Raw genomic sequence first — 18,448 nt, 5'->3', positions numbered from 1 at the left:
CATAATACATCCCTTTAAGCTTTTGTTTCAATATATTTGTCTATAGTAAAAAATACAAGCTTGTGTGACTGACACGAGGGTAGAGTTGATGTCACACTCGGTTGGTGGATTAGCTACGAAGAGAGTAGAGAATAGTCATAAACATAATTAGGGAGGAGATTTGACTTTGGGTGGTGGGCACGCAATGCAGTCTACAGATCATGGATTCAAGAAATGTGCACTTGAAATCTGTATGGTCCTATTAACCAATGTCACCTCAATAAATTTAATAAAAAGAAATGAGCCTGACCAGGCAGTGGCACAGTGGATAGAGCCTCGGACTGGGACGTGGAGGACCCAGGTTTGAAACCCCAAGATCACTAGCTTGAGCGCGGGCTCATCTGGTTTGAGCAAGGATCACCGGCTTGAGCCCAAGGTCACTGACTTGAGCAAGGGGTCACTCGGTCTGCTATAGCCCCTTGGTCAAGGCACAAATGAGAAAGCAATCAATGACAACTAAGGTGGCGCAATGAAGAATTGATACTTCTCATCTCTCCCTTCCTGTCCCTATCTGTCCCTCTCTCTGACTCTCTCTCTGACACACACACACACACACACACACACACACACACACACACACACAATGAGAATTGGTCTTCCAAGCAAACTTTCCTCAGTATCATTGCAGTATCTGTATGCACGGCAACCCCCCCTGCAAACACACCTCCCCCAATCCGTGCTGTGTAATAAAACGGAATTGTTGGCTACCTTACTTTAAGAAGCAATAATTTAAGGCCACCATTCTCCTTTTTCTGCTTATCAGGCTAGGTATTACATGGCTTTTCAGTGGATGTCAGGGGAAAATAAAAAACAAAACAAATAAATCATGTTAATTAGCTTTTTCTAGTGGTTCCCCTGGTGACCCATAGCAGTGGGCTGGACTTACTAGATGCTACACTAATCTCAGACTGCCCGTGGGGCTGGGAAGCCCTCTAAGTTTGTCATTTTTCAGGATAAAGTCTATGCAAAAGCTGGAGAAAAAGAGGCACTTTATCCTGCGTGCATCGCTGCTCTCTCTTCTCTCCTCTGTCGTAAACAAGAGCAAGACACGGCTCCTTCTAACAGTGGAGAGAAAGGAAGTGACAAAAGATTATGTGCGAAGCCAGTCCCCATGGTGCCCACCCTGAAGACAGAGGGCTTCTCTTGTCCTGGGCGAAAGGCAGAGACAGTTACTCTACGGCCGAAAAGCAACCCAGTCAAAAAAGGGATTAAGTGCGTTCTCTGTCTTTCTCTAATCTTCATGCTTTCCGCAGTGCGAGGGAAATAAAAGACCCTCGGTAAAAACGTACTGATTGAATACATGCAGATAATTCCGTAGCGTATTAAAAGTGTAGGCAATTAAGAGAGAATAACGAATAACAATGAAAGCCCCTCAGAAGGTGAGCTCATCGAGGTCCACGCCATGAACCGAGGAATCTGAAATACTTTTCCAGCACCCCACCCCTCGGACATCTCCGGCGCCCGGGGTCTGGCTTGGCGAGGTCCAGCCTGAGTGTAAGCCGCTCGGTCCACTGGGCGTGGGCCTCACTTGGGAGCTGGTCTGGGCTACGCGACCTCCGTGAGCGCTTAACTTTCCATCGACCACCATGTTCATCGCAAGGGACTAAAACAAACCACTTTATACAAGTCTCCACAGCAGAATGGAGGGGTGCTTCTGTCTGCTCACACTGCCACGAGGAAATCCCCCAGACCGGGCGGCTTAAGCAACACAGATTTATCTCTCACAGTTCTGGAGACCGGAAATCCAAAACCCTGGATTTAAACTGACTCTTTCTGGGGAGGCTCCTCTCCTCAGCTTGCAGGCGGCTGCCTCCTCCACTGAGCTTGGGGGGGGGGGGGGAGACCAGAGGGAAGAGGAGGTTTGAGGGGGAGAGAGAAAGAGAACGAGAGAGATACAAGAGAGAAAGAGAACTGTCAGTATCACTCCTTAGAAGGACACTAATCCCTGGGGAGCTGGGCTCCACCTCTGTGCATTCCTGTAACCTTAATGACTTCCTTAGCGACCCCGTCTCCAATTAAAGGATTCTAAGACAGAACCACATAAACAGGAGCCACTGATCTGTCTTACAAAGGTGCAAAACCAGGGAAGACAGGTTGACTTTCTTTTTTATCTTTTTCTTTTTTTTCTTTTTTTTTTTTTTTTTTTTGTATTTTTCTGAAGCTGGAAACGGGGAGAGACAGTCAGACAGACTCCCGCATGCACCCGACCGGGATCCACCTGGCACGTCCACCAGGGGGCGACGCTCTGCCCCTCCAGGGCGTCGCCCATTGCAACCAGAGCCACTCTAGTGCCTGGGGCAGAGGCCAAGGAGCCATCCCCAGCGCCCGGGCCATCTTTGCTCCAATGGAGCCTCGGCTGCGGGAGGGGAAGAGAGAGACAGAGAGGAAGGAGAGAGGGAGGGGTGGAGAAGCAGATGGGCACCTCTCCTGTGTGCCCTGGCCGGGAATCGAACCCGGGACTTCCGCACGCCAGGCCGACGCTCTACCACTGAGCCAACCGGCCAGGGCCAAGACAGGTTGACTTTCAATAAACAACTAAACAACAGTAGACGCTGCCACTTATGAGTACAACAAGACGCAGCAGCAAAATGGACCTCAACCAGAATAACACACAGAACATGAACTCGGCAACAATCTAATGAGAGAATGGCCAGGGTCATGAGTCGTTCAACCTGGAGCACATCCAGAGATGAAGACACACACCAAGTGTTCGATAGCGTCATCCATTACGAAACTGCGAACGCAAAGCTCGGAGATATTCCAGTTGTCTCCGAACGACTGGAATAAAACACAGTGACACCACCCCATGCCGGTACAGATGAGAAGAAGCGGGTCACAGAGCGTGCTGGGGCGTGTGCCACGGTGCCACCGTCACTGTGCACATCCCAACATGGCACTCCTGGGCACCCCCACAACTTGTTCACACAAAACGTACGCCAGTGAGCCTCGCAGTCAAGCCGCTCAGATTCAGCCGGGTGAGCCTGCCTGCCGTCGGGGTGGCCCAACGTGCCTCTGCCCCCCGACTCTGCCACCAGCACAGAAGCCGGGAAGGTGTCCGTCCCTGCGCAGCACACTGCCCCGGAGTGGCAGCCCTGAACGGCGACATTTGCTGTCTCACAGGGACTGTGGGTCAGGGACCCGGGAGCAGCTTCGCCGGGGTTCCTGTCTCAGGGTCTCGCACAGGTGGCAGTGAAGTCCTGAGCCAAGGCTGCGGGAGGGGTGGAGAAGCAGATGGGCACCTCTCCTGTGTGCCCTGGCCGGGAATCGAACCCGGGACTTCCGCACGCCAGGGTTCGCACAGGTGGCAGTGAAGTCCTGAGCCAAGGCTGCAGCCACTTCCTGCTCAGCTGGGGGAGTGCGGCCCCCACCCCTGCTCACAGCCGTTGTTCTCAGTGGTCCCTTGCAGGGACCGCCATGTCTCCCATGTGGGCTTGTCTGGTGCCGCCCACCACAGCAGGTGTCTTCTCCCAGAGCAAGTGACAGAGAGAGAGAGAAAGGGCTTCGTAACCTAATTTTGGAAGCAAAGTCCCACTGCTTTCACCAATTTCCGTTTGTTAGCAAAGGGTCACTAGGTCCAGTCTACACTAACGAAGGAGGACGGGGCCCAAGGACCCGAGTGCAGCAGGCAGGTGGCCTCGAGGCCATTGTTAGTGGCTCCTTATCGCAGTCAACTCCACGGGACTCATCCTGTGTCCCGTTTACAACTGAACTTCCAGTTCCTAAATGGCGGTCAGCCCAGCCTGGACACGGACGTGTGCAGGTGATGGCTCAGCAAACACAGGTTCAGATAGTCTGACAGCCTGGGAGGCCCACGCTAGAATCATGTTGCTAGAAAACAACAGCTTTGACATCACGATTCAGATGCCATCTCTACGAATAATCAATGGCTCGGGAAGATGAACGGTACACGTTGCTACAGTAGCCTTTTTACTTCCAGAAACCGAGGATTTAACTCCAGCCGAATTCACAAGTGGGTGTATTGAATTCTATTTATTTCATTTTTTTAAACAATGTAATTAAATAGATTTCTTTTTTTTTTCTCCCCCCTTTAAATCGTTCCATGGTGACTTGTGCTCTTGTGAAGAAGAAAAACAACAGGACAGTGGCTTTCACTGCCTTGGAATGGGAGGCTTAGCCTGGATCATTCTCCCGGAGTGTGATAAACTGCTGGTATTTATGTAATAATGAAAAAAAATATAAATCCACTCATAATTTACTGCAGGGAGAATAAATGGAGCCTCGTGCAAGGAGGCTTCTCTTTCACCAGGAAATCTGTGCCATTTGGCTGTCGTGAAGTAGCCGTTTTGTCTCACTAATGTATATCCTCAGGAGCTCTGGGGGCTCAGCAAAAATACCCACGGAGTCGTGTCTGCGTCCTCCCGGGGCCTGCGCCTGACCTAAGCGTAGCTACAGGAAGAGCCCACCCAGGACGTCGATCCCAGATCGTACTCACGTCAAGGAAGGCCTGACTCAACGCAACTCTCTTCATCTCGAGAAAGCCCCGTGAAGGCGTCCGTGGGAAACATGGCACATGCTCAGCCTGGGGACACCCAGCGAGAGACAGTACGCCTTCGTCACCCTGGGACTGATCCGCAGGTTTCGTTGGAGGTGTTGGTGGCCCAGGCAGGGGCCCAGGTCTCGGGCACCCGTGTGGTTCTTCCCTGTTCTCTGCATCTGGCTCCAGGTTTCCTCTCGTTGGGTGTTCTCATTGGAGGAGACGGCGTCAAAAGACAGTCAGCCTCCGAATGTGCAGGGATGCGAGCCGTGAAACACACCGCGGGGTGACCGCTCTCAGAAACGTGGCCATTCTGGTGAACTTGGTCCATCTGTTATTACTGCAGACTATTCATCAAAGCGAGTCAGTTTTACATCAATGACATTAATAGTAGAGTCAGCCCCTCCGAAGAGAGCAGAGCATTAATCTTTCTAGCTGGGCAGGACTCATGCTAGTTTATGCTTCTAATCTTTTAGGGCTTTAAAAAAAATCTGCATCTTCACCAGATACTGTGTATTTTTGTTTGTTTGTTTTTTACAGGGACAGACAGACAGGAACGGAAAGAGAGATGAGGAGCATCAATCATCAGTTTTTCGTTGCGACACCTTAGTTGTTCATTGATTGCTTTCTCATATGTGCCTTGACCGCGGGCCTTCAGCAGACCGAGTAACCCCTTGCTCAAGCCAGCGAGCTTGGGTCCAAGCTGGTGAGCATTTTGCTCAAGCCAGATGAGCCCGCGCTCAAGCTGGCGACCTCGGGGTCTCGAACCTGGGTCCTTCGCATCCCAGTCCAACGCTCTATTCACTGCACCTGGTCAGGCTGTGTATTTTTTTTTAAATCAATTTTACCAGATTTACTCTCTAACCTCATCACATAGCTGATACAGATAGGAGATAGTTACCCCAGTATTAAATCTTGTTTCTCCAAAGCAATTTTGTATTTTTCATGCATTCCTTACATTTCAAAATGATGCTACTATTTAAAACATCACTCCACTTTAAAAATACTGAGAGTAGAACTATATTTAAAGAAAGTCACATAGGATTGTATAATTTCTTTGTTAATTTTGATATTGTAGAAATTCTAAAAATGATCTGTAGAGATTGACAGCATAAGAAACACTAAAACTCTAATACATTAGTTATACTAAAAAATAAAAACAAAATTGTAAGAAATATATCTGATTTTGAAATCAGAGTCACTTTCCAAACCCAAGTCAGTAAAAAATACAAAAGAAGAAACTAAAAGTTAATACTAATTTGAAGTTAAAATAATCATAAACTTAATTTTTTAATACTAATTTGAAGTTAAAATAATCATAAACTTAATTTTTTAACTGCAAATATGAAAAATAATTACAACAAATATAACAGAAAAAATAAATTCTTATAGAAAGAATTCATATAGATAATAAAAATTCTAAAATATAATGAAAGGAATAATAAAATATGATTATAAGAGAATAATTAGATGATTAATAAAACTATTAAAATTGTTCAGCTTCAAAATTAAAAAAAAGTCAGATCAACACAAAAATATAACTTTTTTGCTTGAGAGATCAGCGAATTTCTTTTGCATGGTAATATCTAATTATGCAAAGGTTATAATAAAATGAACTCTCATAATTTTTTAAAAATTAGTTGTGAGAGGTGATAATTTACTCTTTCTTAAAATACTCATTCTCTTACAAATTAATCTAAGGAAAACTTGTTGTAAGCAAAGGTTTTGATTAAGGATATTCATTGAACATTATATATAATACTAAAAGTTTACAAACAGTAAAACACCCAGGAACACTCAAATCATCAAATGCTTACTTCATAACAAAAGTAACAAATTATGAAATAGGAATATCCTAAATTACATTTTCAAAGATTTTTTAGTTATGTAACAAACTGATTATGATTTGCTAAAAAAACCATAATAATCATATCCATATAGATAGAGGTAGAACGGTCTACATTTTCTGTGTGTGTGTGTATAAATATGTATATATGTAAATATAATAATGAGTAATGTTGATATCATATAATAACATAAATACAGAATGTATATATAAAATAGGAATAATAGCAAAAAAGTAAAATAAACTTATGGTTCCTACTTTATTTTCTCTTCCTACTTGTTTTCCCCAAGCAGAACATTATAGGGTGCTCAACTATGTCACGCCACACCTGTAACATTTCATCTTGCACCTGGATTATTTTAACACTGCACCCGGAAAGGAACAATTATTAACAACTGCTTAATTTTATGATAATTTTATCAATCTCCGGAAGTCACTGAAGTAAATATTCTGACACTACTATTCACCTACATAATTCATACCACTTGTGCAAATGCAAGTAATACCTTACACATGTATACTAAACAAAAGACATTTCCCCAAACATGGAAACATCTACTGGGAAGGTAAACATTTTTTTTTCATATCTTAATAGAATGCATGTCTCATAAGTCAGGATTTTAAACATGTCATGCTCTGCAAGACCCAGATGAAATGATTGCCCAGGTAAGCAGTGAACAGCCTAAAAGCAGTTATAAAGAATGTTCATCTCAAGAGATGCTGTTGTTAGTTACTCCTGGTCTTTCTCCGGGTCATTTCACACTATCCTAGGGTTTCCGTTGACTTGCTATCCACAAGATAAATACAAATATTTTTTCACGTCAACCTCTCTGCCGACATAGCTTGGGAACTCAAATACTGTCCCCCTGAAATGATCATTTCCTGTTGCACTCAGGAGGAAGCTGAAGGCAATTTTTTTTTTTTTTTTTTTTTTTTTGTAGCTGGTTGTCCTCGCTGCCTCCTCTGTCAGCCTGAGCAGACACCAGAGCCCGGAGCCTGGCACCGGTCCTGAGTCCGGACTCCCCTCCTCCCGTTCTAGAAATGAACTAACTGCCTGGACAAGGGACCCACACGCTGGCTCTGACGTGTCCTGTTCTCTTTGCTGTTCTGTCTTTACTCTCCGCCTTGCAGTTTATATTCAAGATCTTTGGGCAAATTCTCACCTGTCTCAGCTTGGCTAGAGGGAACTGGGAAAGACTTTTTGTTTTAAGCAGTTATAGTCTTGGGTTCTTCTGGTGAAATAACTCATATTCCCTACACTACCATGTAATGTGTGTGTTTTGCAAACAAAAACTAGTAATAAGATAAAAGTAATATAGATGTAATCCTTCCATCAAGAAGAACCTGTTTTAAATATTGATATATATGTATATATCTTCCCCAAATCCTGTGTGTGCATGTTTGTGTAAATCGATGACTAAACTGATAACATACTAAATCACATTGCACACATGTCTGTAATTACTGTTTCATAAATATGTTTTGTAAAAGCAATTTCGATGCGGCAAAGAGGTTAACCCTATGAATCTAACCTGTTTTATTTAGCTCACCCATCTCCCTTACCGCATCTAACACGATAGGGAACACTGTAGTGAGCAGAGATACATGCCCCATATGTTTCCTTTGTGTTCTAAATTTATTGTTAACATTTCCCCCTGAACAATCTAGGGCGATCATTATTGTGATGTCGAAGAAACCATCTCTTGAATGTGTGGTGCTTCCTCATTATATTTTCAGCAAGTCCCCTTTTCTCCTCAGATAGCGGCAACTGAAGTTATCTCATTATCTGCCTTGTTTAGTGCCGTGATTAACACGTCTATTAACATAGGAAGAGTTGAAGAAAATTGTTAGAGACTGTTGAAAAGTGTAGTAGCTGTTAATAGTTACCAACTGTTCATAATGCGTTTAGCTTAATTTGTAGGGGAAATCGTCTGTGAGGCGGCACTTGGCAGTAACCAGACTGTGCCAGCGGTAATGATCTGTTTGCCTGCGGACCGTGATTGACGTCCACCCGGGGTCAGGAAGGATTCCCCGCCACCGTGCTCTCGTTTCTGAGGTTAGCTTCCTCGTGGGGGCTTTCTGCTTTCTCCTGGAACAGGGGACTGCGGCCACTGTCACATGCAGAACTCCTGTCTCAGTGGCTCATTAGCTTTTGTGCAGAAATGTGTGTGGCTTTAGAAAAGGCACTCCTGAGTAGTCTGAAATGGAGGTCATGTGTCACCAACTGGAGGCAGGGGTGGTGTGTGTGTGTGTGTGTGTGTGTGTGTGTGTGTGTGTGTGTTGTGTTGTGCAGAGCATGACAATTCCCCGCACAGAAACCTGTGTCCTAAAATAAACCAAGCACACACTGGGGCTCTGGGGCTGAGGGGTCACCGGGGATGTGCAGGAAATGCGTCCTCCTGCCCAGAAAGCTGGAAGGTTGGGTCACTGGACGGAGAGCCCAAGGGTCAGAGGACACTGGGGGCCCAGAGTCAGGACAGCTGTGACTCCTAGGGAACATCTCTGCCTTCTTTACAACTGTCTTCTGCGGGAATTCCTACTGTCAAGCATTTGGGATTTTTTGCTGGCCTAAGAGGGGCAGCAAGGCATCTCATTATAATTTTAAATTTCCTTTGTCTCACGGTGAGTCCTATCTCATATCGGTCAGAGAGCTTCTTCACTGTCGTCTTTGTTCAGAAGCCTGGGACACTGTTCTGTCCCACTGTTTCTTGGTCTTTCCCTGTATTTTATTTCGCTTTCTCTCAGTGTAAGGAGTTGGGTATTTCAATACTGTATTTTCACTCTTTCTCAACTGGATATCCTTTGAAAAGATACATTCTTATTTGTATCCCATCATTTGGGATGCATTTTCTTTTCTTTTTTTTTTTTCATCTTTGTTGTTTTCTGGAAGTTTTAAATGTTAGTGTGTTGTTTCTTTTTTAGCAAGAATTATTTTAGAGACTTTTTTTTTCTCTCGCCCAGTTGCCCTGGAATCAGCAGAGGGGAGGTGTCACGCTCTAGAATGAAGGGCAGAGACCTGCTGGAGTTCTTCCGTCCTTGGGTGTCACGCTCTAGAATGAAGGGCAGAGACCTGCTGGAGTTCTTCCGTCCTTGGGTGTCACGCTCTAGAATGAAGGGCGGAGACCTGCTGGAGTTCTTCCGTCCTTGGGTGTCACGCTCTAGAATGAAGGGCGGAGACCTGCTGCAGTTCTTCCGTCCTTGGGTGTCACGCTCTAGAGTGAAGGGCGGAGACCTGCTGCAGTTCTTCTGTCCTTGGGTGTCACGCTCTAGAATGAAGGGCAGAGACCTGCTGGAGTTCTTCCGTCCTTGGGTGCCACGCTCTAGAGTGAAGGGCGGAGACCTGCTGGAGTTCTTCCGTCCTTGGGTGCCATGCTCTAGAGTGAAGGGCGGAGACCTGCTGGAGTTCTTCCGTCCTTGGGTGTCACGCTCTAGAGTGAAGGGCGGAGACCTGCTGCAGTTCTTCCGTCCTTGGGTGTCACGCTCTAGAGTGAAGGGCGGAGACCTGCTGCAGTTCTTCCGTCCTTGGGTGTCACGCTCTAGAGTGAAGGGCGGAGACCTGCTGCAGTTCTTCTGTCCTTGGGTGTCACGCTCTAGAATGAAGGGCAGAGACCTGCTGCAGTTCTTCTGTCCTTGGGTGTCACGCTCTAGAGTGAAGGGCAGAGACCTGCTGGAGTTCTTCTGTCCTTGGGTGTCACGCTCTAGAGTGAAGGGCAGAGACCTGCTGGAGTTCTTCTGTCCTTGGGTGTCACGCTCTAGAGTGAAGGGCGGAGACCTGCTGGAGTTCTTCCGTCCTTGGGTGTCACGCTCTAGAGTGAAGGGCGGAGACCTGCTGGAGTTCTTCCGTCCTTGGGTGTCACGCTCTAGAATGAAGGGCGGAGACCTGCTGCAGTTCTTCCGTCCTTGGGTGCCATGCTCTAGAATGAAGGGCGGAGACCTGCTGCAGTTCTTCCGTCCTTGGGTGTCACGCTCTAGAATGAAGGGCGGAGACCTGCTGCAGTTCTTCCGTCCTTGGGTGCCATGCTCTAGAATGAAGGGCGGAGACCTGCTGCAGTTCTTCCGTCCTTGGGTGTCACGCTCTAGAATGAAGGGCGGAGACCTGCTGCAGTTCTTCCGTCCTTGGGTGCCATGCTCTAGAATGAAGGGCGGAGACCTGCTGCGGTTCTTCTGTCCTTGGGTGTCACGCTCTAGAATGAAGGGCGGAGACCTGCTGGGGTTCTTCCGTCCTTGGGTGTCACGCTCTAGAATGAAGGGCGGAGACCTGCTGGGGTTCTTCTGTCCTTGGGTGCTCTTTGGGGGGTGTTGTCCTCTAACCTGTGTCTCCTCTGGCTCCCTGTTGAATATTTCGATGCCACCTTTTTTTTCCCCAAAAAATCACTCCTTGTTTGGCTAGGGTTCCCGCCTGGGTGTGAATATTTACTGCTGGCTACTGATACCTGACAGTGACCTTCCGCTTGTCCTTCTCTACACCAGCACATCTCTTATTGAATTTATTGGGGTTGCATTGGTCAATAAAATTATCCGGGTTTTAAGTGCACACTTCTACAATGCAGCATCCAAAGTCTAGTTTCCTTCCGACCCCACTGACGCCCCTGACCCTCTTCCCCCTCCCCACCCCCTCCTCTTGGGCATTGCCCTGCTGTGGTCTGTGTCTGTCACTTCTTGTTGTTTTCTGTTTTGCTTAAATCCCCTCCTCTTTGTGTCCAGCCCCAACCCCCCACCCCTCTGACAGCTGTCACTCTATCCTCGGTCTCTATGAGTCTGCTTCTCCTTCGTTCGTTAGATTCCACATAAAAGTGGAGTCCGAGGGTCCTTGTCTTTCCCTGACTCATCTTTTTCAAATTTCTCCCCCAGTTTCTGCGGTTCTTTCTCTCTTTCTATGGCGACACAGGTGTAATTTGGAATCTGCATGTTTTCTGAAAATTTCCTGATTTGAGTTTTTGTGTTATTTAACTTATTCCTCTAAGGGTTTCCAGAAGAAGCACGTTAATGAATTTTATAAGAATTTTATAAGCCAGTTATGAGTCAATAGGTCGTGTTCTGTTGCTCTCACAAGGTTATGACACAGGTGAGGAAATGGAGAGGCAAAAAGAATATTTTTATTTTTAATGTGATGAGAAATCTTGGTGGGAGACATAAAGTTTATGTTAAAAGAACTATGAGCCAAAAAAAAAAAGAGGATGTTTCTTCACAAGACTGCACTATGGAGCTTTCTGAGATATCAAAGACTCACGTTTTTCTTTACAACGGAGACATTTATGAGGAAATGATACAGGAAGTTAATTTGGATTTGGTCATAGAGGGGTCGGGGGCTGAGAAGTTTGTCTTCCGTTTAAACCAAGAAGCAATCGGCTCAAGAGCTCTTCGTGTAGCAGCCAACCAGCCCCGGAACTAGGAGTGGAGAGTCTGTAGGAGTCGAGGTCACCCCCACCCCCTCCCCCCACCCGGTCCTCCCTGGTTCTCCCAACCTCCCTCTCCAGTTATCTCTGTCACTCTGGTACGAGGGAGCAGTGACCGCTGAGGCCAGCACCTGGAGCACGCATGCCATGCCCTGATGAGTGACGCGTAAGGGACAGACCTGAGACGAGGGAGCGCGGCTTATTTATCTGTGGACCCGGTCGGGGAAGCTGGCCCTTGAAGGACACTCTATTTAGGTGGGTAGACATGGTGGGAAACAGTTACGTGGAAAGCCTCTTCCCACAGCTTCTGTTTCTCAGAGAAATAGAAACCCAGGTCACCAGCTGAGAGTCTGCATGAGGGGAGAGGTCCCTCAGCTGAAAAGGACATTTTTCTCTGTGTTGTTATAACTCCGTGTGGCTTAGAGATTTGAAGCACAGACCAACTGTCCTTGTCCCTAAGGCAGCTACACGTCTCGTCGCCCCTAACAGCGTGGCCTGGCAGCAGCGGTGGAGTTTCCTGATGATCACAGTGCTGGCTGTCCCCGTTGACTGGCTGTATGTAGTTGTGCCGGGTGTGAAGTGCATGACTAGGGACCCCAATCTCACTGTAGTCAATTGAAACCCGGCCCTGGGAGGTCATCTAACCCAGTGGTCTCCAACCTTTTTTGGGCCACGGACCAGTTTAATGTCAGAAAATATTTTCACAGACCGGCCTTTAGGGTGGGACGGATGAATGTATCACGTGACCGAGACAAGCATCAAGAGTGAGTCTTAGACAGATGTAACAGAGGGAATCTGGTCATTTTTTAAAAACAAAACATCGTTCAGACTTAAATATAAATAAAACGGAAATAATGTAAATTATTTATTCTTCCTCTGCGGACCGGTACCAAATGGCCCACGGACCCGTACTGGGGGTTGGGGACCACTGATCTAACTCAACCTGGGGTGCCTGTGTGGCTCTTAACAGGCAAATGTAAGAGGTAGTTCTGGGGGGGGGTGTTGGGCTGAGGGTGTTCAGCAGCTCTCCCCACGCTCCGCAATCGGGAGAATGAGAATTATTTACAACGTCCCTTTAGCTTTCCACCCATTTTCCCCTTCTCATCTACAGAAGATGCCAATTTCAGGTTTTCTATCTATACAATATTTGGAGTGTCCAAAGCAAGATTATTTTTATTTTTGTGTCTTGATGTGTTTCTCTGATGTCCTTATTCTGGAAGGGGGCCATTAGAGTAGGGAAGTTGATGCTGTCTGGTCTGAACCTGGGTTGACCTGTGGCTCCAGCAGTCATCTCTTCTGTGGCCTTGGGAAGATCACTAACTGCCATGTTCTTTGTCTATAAAATGCTCACCTAGAATTGGCCCTGCAGAAGTCATGTAGAGATAAGATGCAAGGCACATAAGATAGAAAAGTCCACCATAACAATGGTGCTGCACCCAATGTAGCTGATAAAAGTTATTGTTTATTCAGCGCTTACGGCATGGTAGATATGGGGCTCAATAATTAATGCATATTAATACATTTATTCTTCACAATCACCTTCTCACATGGCTACTATTCTAATTGTCATTTTACCAAAAAAAAAAAAAAAAAAAAAAGGAATTGACATTAACAGAGAAAATATGACCTTCCTATAATGATATACCCAGTGGTAATGAGTTGTTTTTCAAACTCAAATTCTGTCAGTCTAACTTCAGAATCCTTGAACTACTCGTACTGCTTGGTGGTAGTGGCCCCTTCGCTTCTGTCAATCATGCTTCTGTCTGCCTTGGATTGAAATTGCTACAATCTAAAAGTCAGTAATAAAAAATGAGACAAACTTATGTGTATCCTCAAAATGAACAAACAAAAAACACTGCCAAGGTCATGAAAACTTCAATAAGATATGGTATAATCATCATTTGAAAACAACAAGTTTTATTTCAAATTTTTTATTTACTGATTTTTTTTTTAGAGAGATGGAGAGAGGGAGAATGAGAGAGAGAGAGAGAGAGAGAGAGAGAAAATCGTTTTTGTTGTTCCACTCATTGGTACCGTCATTGGTTGACTCCTGTCTGTGTCCTGACCTGGGATTGAACCTGCAATCTTGGCGTGTTGGGACAACACATTAATCAACTGAGCCACCCAGGCAGGGCCAGAAAATTGTATTTTAAATTGTAGAATGGATCCATTTTAAAATTTTAAACTTGGAAAATGAAGCTCTCAAACTTGAGAAGTTTACTTGTGTATAGAGATTTAAAAAAAAAAATCAGATGAACTAAATAATGCCATAAAAAATTATTGCAATTCTTAATGTTTGTAGAGGTAATCCTTAGCCTTTAGTCTGTAAATATATTTGGAAAAAGTAAATCAAAATGACAGAAGTACAAAAGAAGTATAATAACTTTAGTTAAAAAAAGTGATCAGGAGCTGTGTGACTTCTACGGGCCGACACAGAATTTCCGGAGAGTTCTTGAATTTTTAAAGATGTTTACAAAGTAAAGCTGAAAGGTCTAAAACTTGTATCCTCTTAGCATGCCGCTGAGGTTTTGGGTGCATTAAATAATGAGTTAAAAGTTTGCAAGGAACCACTTTGTGGCAATTGCAAAGCATACAGCATAATTAATTACGTTAAGTAATCTCTATTTAGATGAAAATAAATCATTTTAGTGCTGACTGTTTTTAATGATTCAGGCTGTCATTCAAAACGAGGACAGGAAGCTAATAAAGGACTTAGAACTCCACTTACAGGGCTTTTAAAGCAAAGCATTAACGAGGTATTTCTTGCCAGAGAAATGCCATATTTGTTAATAAATGAATCTGAAACACTCACAGTAATTAACAACAGACATCATGAAATATGGCAAAAAGGGGGAAAAGAATGCTTTACAGATATCAGTATTCTGAAAGTATAAAATGTCTTTAGAATAGCGTGTGTTAAGCTTTTTCATCTCAGGGCACACATAAACTCATTACTAAAATTTTGCAGCGCACCAAGAAATAGATTATATATTTTTGCTGATCTACCAAAGAAAAAAAAAAAAGGTATAATTTGGATTGATTTACAAGAAAAAAGAATATATAGAACCATAACTGGTGTTTACATTGAACTTGTATCCAGTGACATTTTTAAATCTGAGTGTGAAGTATCATTATTTATCCATGGAATCTTTTTATTTCAGTGTAGATTAATGGACACATAATAGCACCTTCTAATATCTTACACTATTGTTGTTTTCTTTGACACTGGATTTAATTTTCTTTCATGTAGCCAGGAGTGAGATATTTTGAGTCTAGTTTTAGACTCTGTGAATGCTGGTCTATTTTCAGCTGGCCCTTCCTACCAGGGAAAAGACACTCGGAGCTCTCAACAAGAAGCTTATTAGGGTGTTTACAAGACAGCTGCTCTTCCGGTGGTTCTAAACTTCCACTTTCATTTCTCTAGCACTGTGAGGATGCCAAAAGCTCTCAGATGGTAACCTCTTTGCAGCACCATTTGCCTTTCTTTTTTTTTCTTTCAACCTCTGACCCTTGAGTATTTTAAGATGAGATCATAGCCTCTAGGGCTAAAGCCTTGGAGAACACAGGTTTTCTGTGAGTGGACCATGGGAGCCAGGGGCCCTCCCACAATCACAAGAGATTCCTCACAGAAGACACGTGTGCATGGACATGGGCATGGCTGTGCTGTGAAGACGTGGGTGGTTCTACCCAGGAGGGACCACATTCTCTGCAAAGGAAGCTTAGCCACCCGCTGAGAGTAGCAAATGCAAGGAACACAGAGCAGGTCAAGTGAGGACTCAAGAGTTTTGGATTTTTTTGACAGTGTTATGAATATTTTTAATAGTTTATAAATAAATTTATAATGTATCTGTTAACAAAAAGTTGGTATGAAACACATTTTTAGAGTAAAATTTCTTTTCAAACAATTCTAGATATTTTTCACAAAAAATTTTGCAAACACATCGGTAAATGTATTTTTGACATTGAGTATAAAAGGAAAATAATAACACTAGCTTGTTGAAAAGTAATGGATGTAACTAAGAGCAACCCCCCCAAAATAACACCTCATAAAGTAAGTTGTTACTAGTATTGAAATAAAATTAAAGAATGATTAGAAATCCTCAATAGAATATAAAACAAATAAAATATCCTCAAAGACAGATAATATACGATTTAAAAAATAAGATGCAAGTACAACTACTTTAGACTTCAAAACAGGTTGAAAATAGATAAGAAGATTCAAGGGAAAAACTGGTGGCATAAGTGTTAAAATAATGAGAGATAAATATATATGACAGACATGAATGAGATTTCTAACCTAAGCCTTATAGGTATTGTTAAATAAAAAATCAAAATAACTATAATGTATTTTTAACAGAGAGGCTCAGGTAACCTTTAACAGTCAGAAAGGGCACTTAATGAAACAGGCTGGTGAGGTGTTTGGCAAGTTGCATAATCCTTCCGGAAGGCATTCTTCTCGCCTGTTACGTGTCTAGCAGCCCATCCTGCAGGAAGACCCTAGGCTCTTAAGAAATGGTAAATTGCAGCCTGGCCTGTTGGCTCAGCGGTAGAGCATCGGCCTAGCATGCGGAGGACCCCGGGTTCGATTCCCAGCCAGGGCACACAGGAGAAGCGCCCATTTGCTTCTCCACCCCTCTGCCGCGCCTTCCTCTCTGTCTCTCTCTTCCCCTCCCGCAGCCAAGGCTCCATTGGAGCAAAGATGGCCCGGGCGCTGGGGATGGCTCCTTGGCCTCTGCCCCAAGCGCTAGAGTGGCTCTGGTCGTGGCAGAGCGACACCCCGGAGGGGCAGAGCATCGCCCCCTGGTGGGCAGAGCATCGCCCCTGGTGGGCGTGCCGGGTGGATCCCGGTCGGGTGCATGCGGGAGTCTGTCTGACTGTCTCTCCCCATTTCCAGCTTCAGAGAAAAAAATAAAAAAATAAAAATAAAAAAAGAAATGGTAAATTGCAAAGTGTCTTTAAAAGCTACAAAGTGTTACAGAAATATGAAGGTACAGATAATAATAATGATCAGTAAAAGAGAAAGTGGGTTTGGGAATTGTCAATGGCCATAAGGGCAGAGAGTGAGACTTAAGTACTTGCAGTTGGCCTCCAGAGCCAGAGAGAACCCTACTGAAACATCTGTGAGACCCCATTCCTGTCTTCTGGGAGGAGGGGGAGGGGATGCTTCCTGAGGGGGTCCAGTCAGAGCCCCCCCACCCCCCGCTGCTGTATCAGGGAGGGCATTTCAAACGCTCTACGCCCAGGTGCCCTTTTAGGAGATGTTGACGACTTTGTTTTATGGGGTGAGAGAGCATCTGAGCCTTCTGCCTCTCTGAAGCAAAGAGAAGATTGGGCAAGCAAGTGCTCAGATTCATTACTGTTATTATTGTCACTGTATATTCTAATACATGCAGGCTCTCTAGCTACAGTCCCCAAAGAGGTTCTGCAATCTCTAGGCATTCGGCCAAACAGTCATGCATTATTCATGAAGCTGGTTTGTTTACTTTAAAAGATATTTAGAAGCATTTGCAAGTGCATCCTGCACCGGACCTCTGTACAGCACCTGGGAGCCCCAGTTTTACTAGGGTAGCCCCTTCCGTCTTGGAGGCTTTAGACCAGCGGTTCTCAACCTGTGGGTGGTGACCCCAGCAGGGGTCGAACGACCAAAACACAGGAGTCGCCTAAAGCCCAGGTCGCGACCCACAGGTTGAGAACCGCTGCTTTAGACACCTGGTCTTCACCCTCAGTCACGAGGCTTCTTTGCCTCTTGTGCCTCAGCTATGTGGGTGGTCACCGCCGGGTGCCATAATCACCAATGTTAGCAAGTAGTATGCTCACGTTGATGTGGAATATCGCGGTCCAGGGGTCTCCTTGTGTAACTCTACTATCATCTAAATAATGGGAGTCTGTCTCGTCAAGTAGTTGATGCGCTTCTTGAGGACGGGACCTATCGCTGGAGCCAAGGAAGGGGCCAGGGTTTCCTGCAAGTTCCTTGTTACGTCCCAGGTGTCTACACCATAGCATCAGTGGGTGCTTTCGGTGGCATGTACGTGATGGTGTTAGGCCGGGAGACATCGGGAAGCTGGGTTGAATGGTTTGAGTGACAGCTTGCTCATTACTGAAAATGAAGAAAATACGTGGAGGGTTCCGTGGACTCTCGGGCAGTTAGGGCTAGCACCTGCCTGCCCTCTGCCTCTCCGAGGGTGCACCATCTCCCTCCACCCCACTAACTCTCCCTACTGCGCCTACATACCCCCCACCCGTGTGCCCTCTGAAACTCTTGTCCTGCGACACCGCCCAGCACCTGGTCACAGAAGAGGAAGGTTTGGTTGACTGAACGACTGTAATGTACGAACCAGCGTTTGATTAGACGCTATTTACTAAGCACCCACAATCTGCAGTGCTTTGTGTTGCTATTAAATTTCTATTAAGTCAGTGGAGTATAAAGCATGGTTTCTCCTCATCAGTAAGTTTTAATTAGTCAGAGAGACAAACCATATACACAGAAGGCAGTTTTAATAACCATAACTCACAACGCACAGAATTTGATAGTTGACAAAGAAGGCCAGCCACAGAGGAAACTCATAAAACTCTCATAAGGCTGTTTAAATGAAGCCCCACTTTAAGGACCTTGAGAAAACGAGTTTCGGGGCCAGACACGCCAGCAAATGACAGAGTCCCGGCTTGAGTTCC

The sequence above is a fragment of the Saccopteryx bilineata genome, chromosome 12 (genome assembly GCF_036850765.1).
Source record: "Saccopteryx bilineata isolate mSacBil1 chromosome 12, mSacBil1_pri_phased_curated, whole genome shotgun sequence".
Classification (NCBI taxonomy): Eukaryota; Metazoa; Chordata; class Mammalia; order Chiroptera; family Emballonuridae; genus Saccopteryx; species Saccopteryx bilineata.
The sequence above is the reverse complement of the archived record's forward strand: the minus strand, read 5'-3'. Positions refer to the sequence as shown.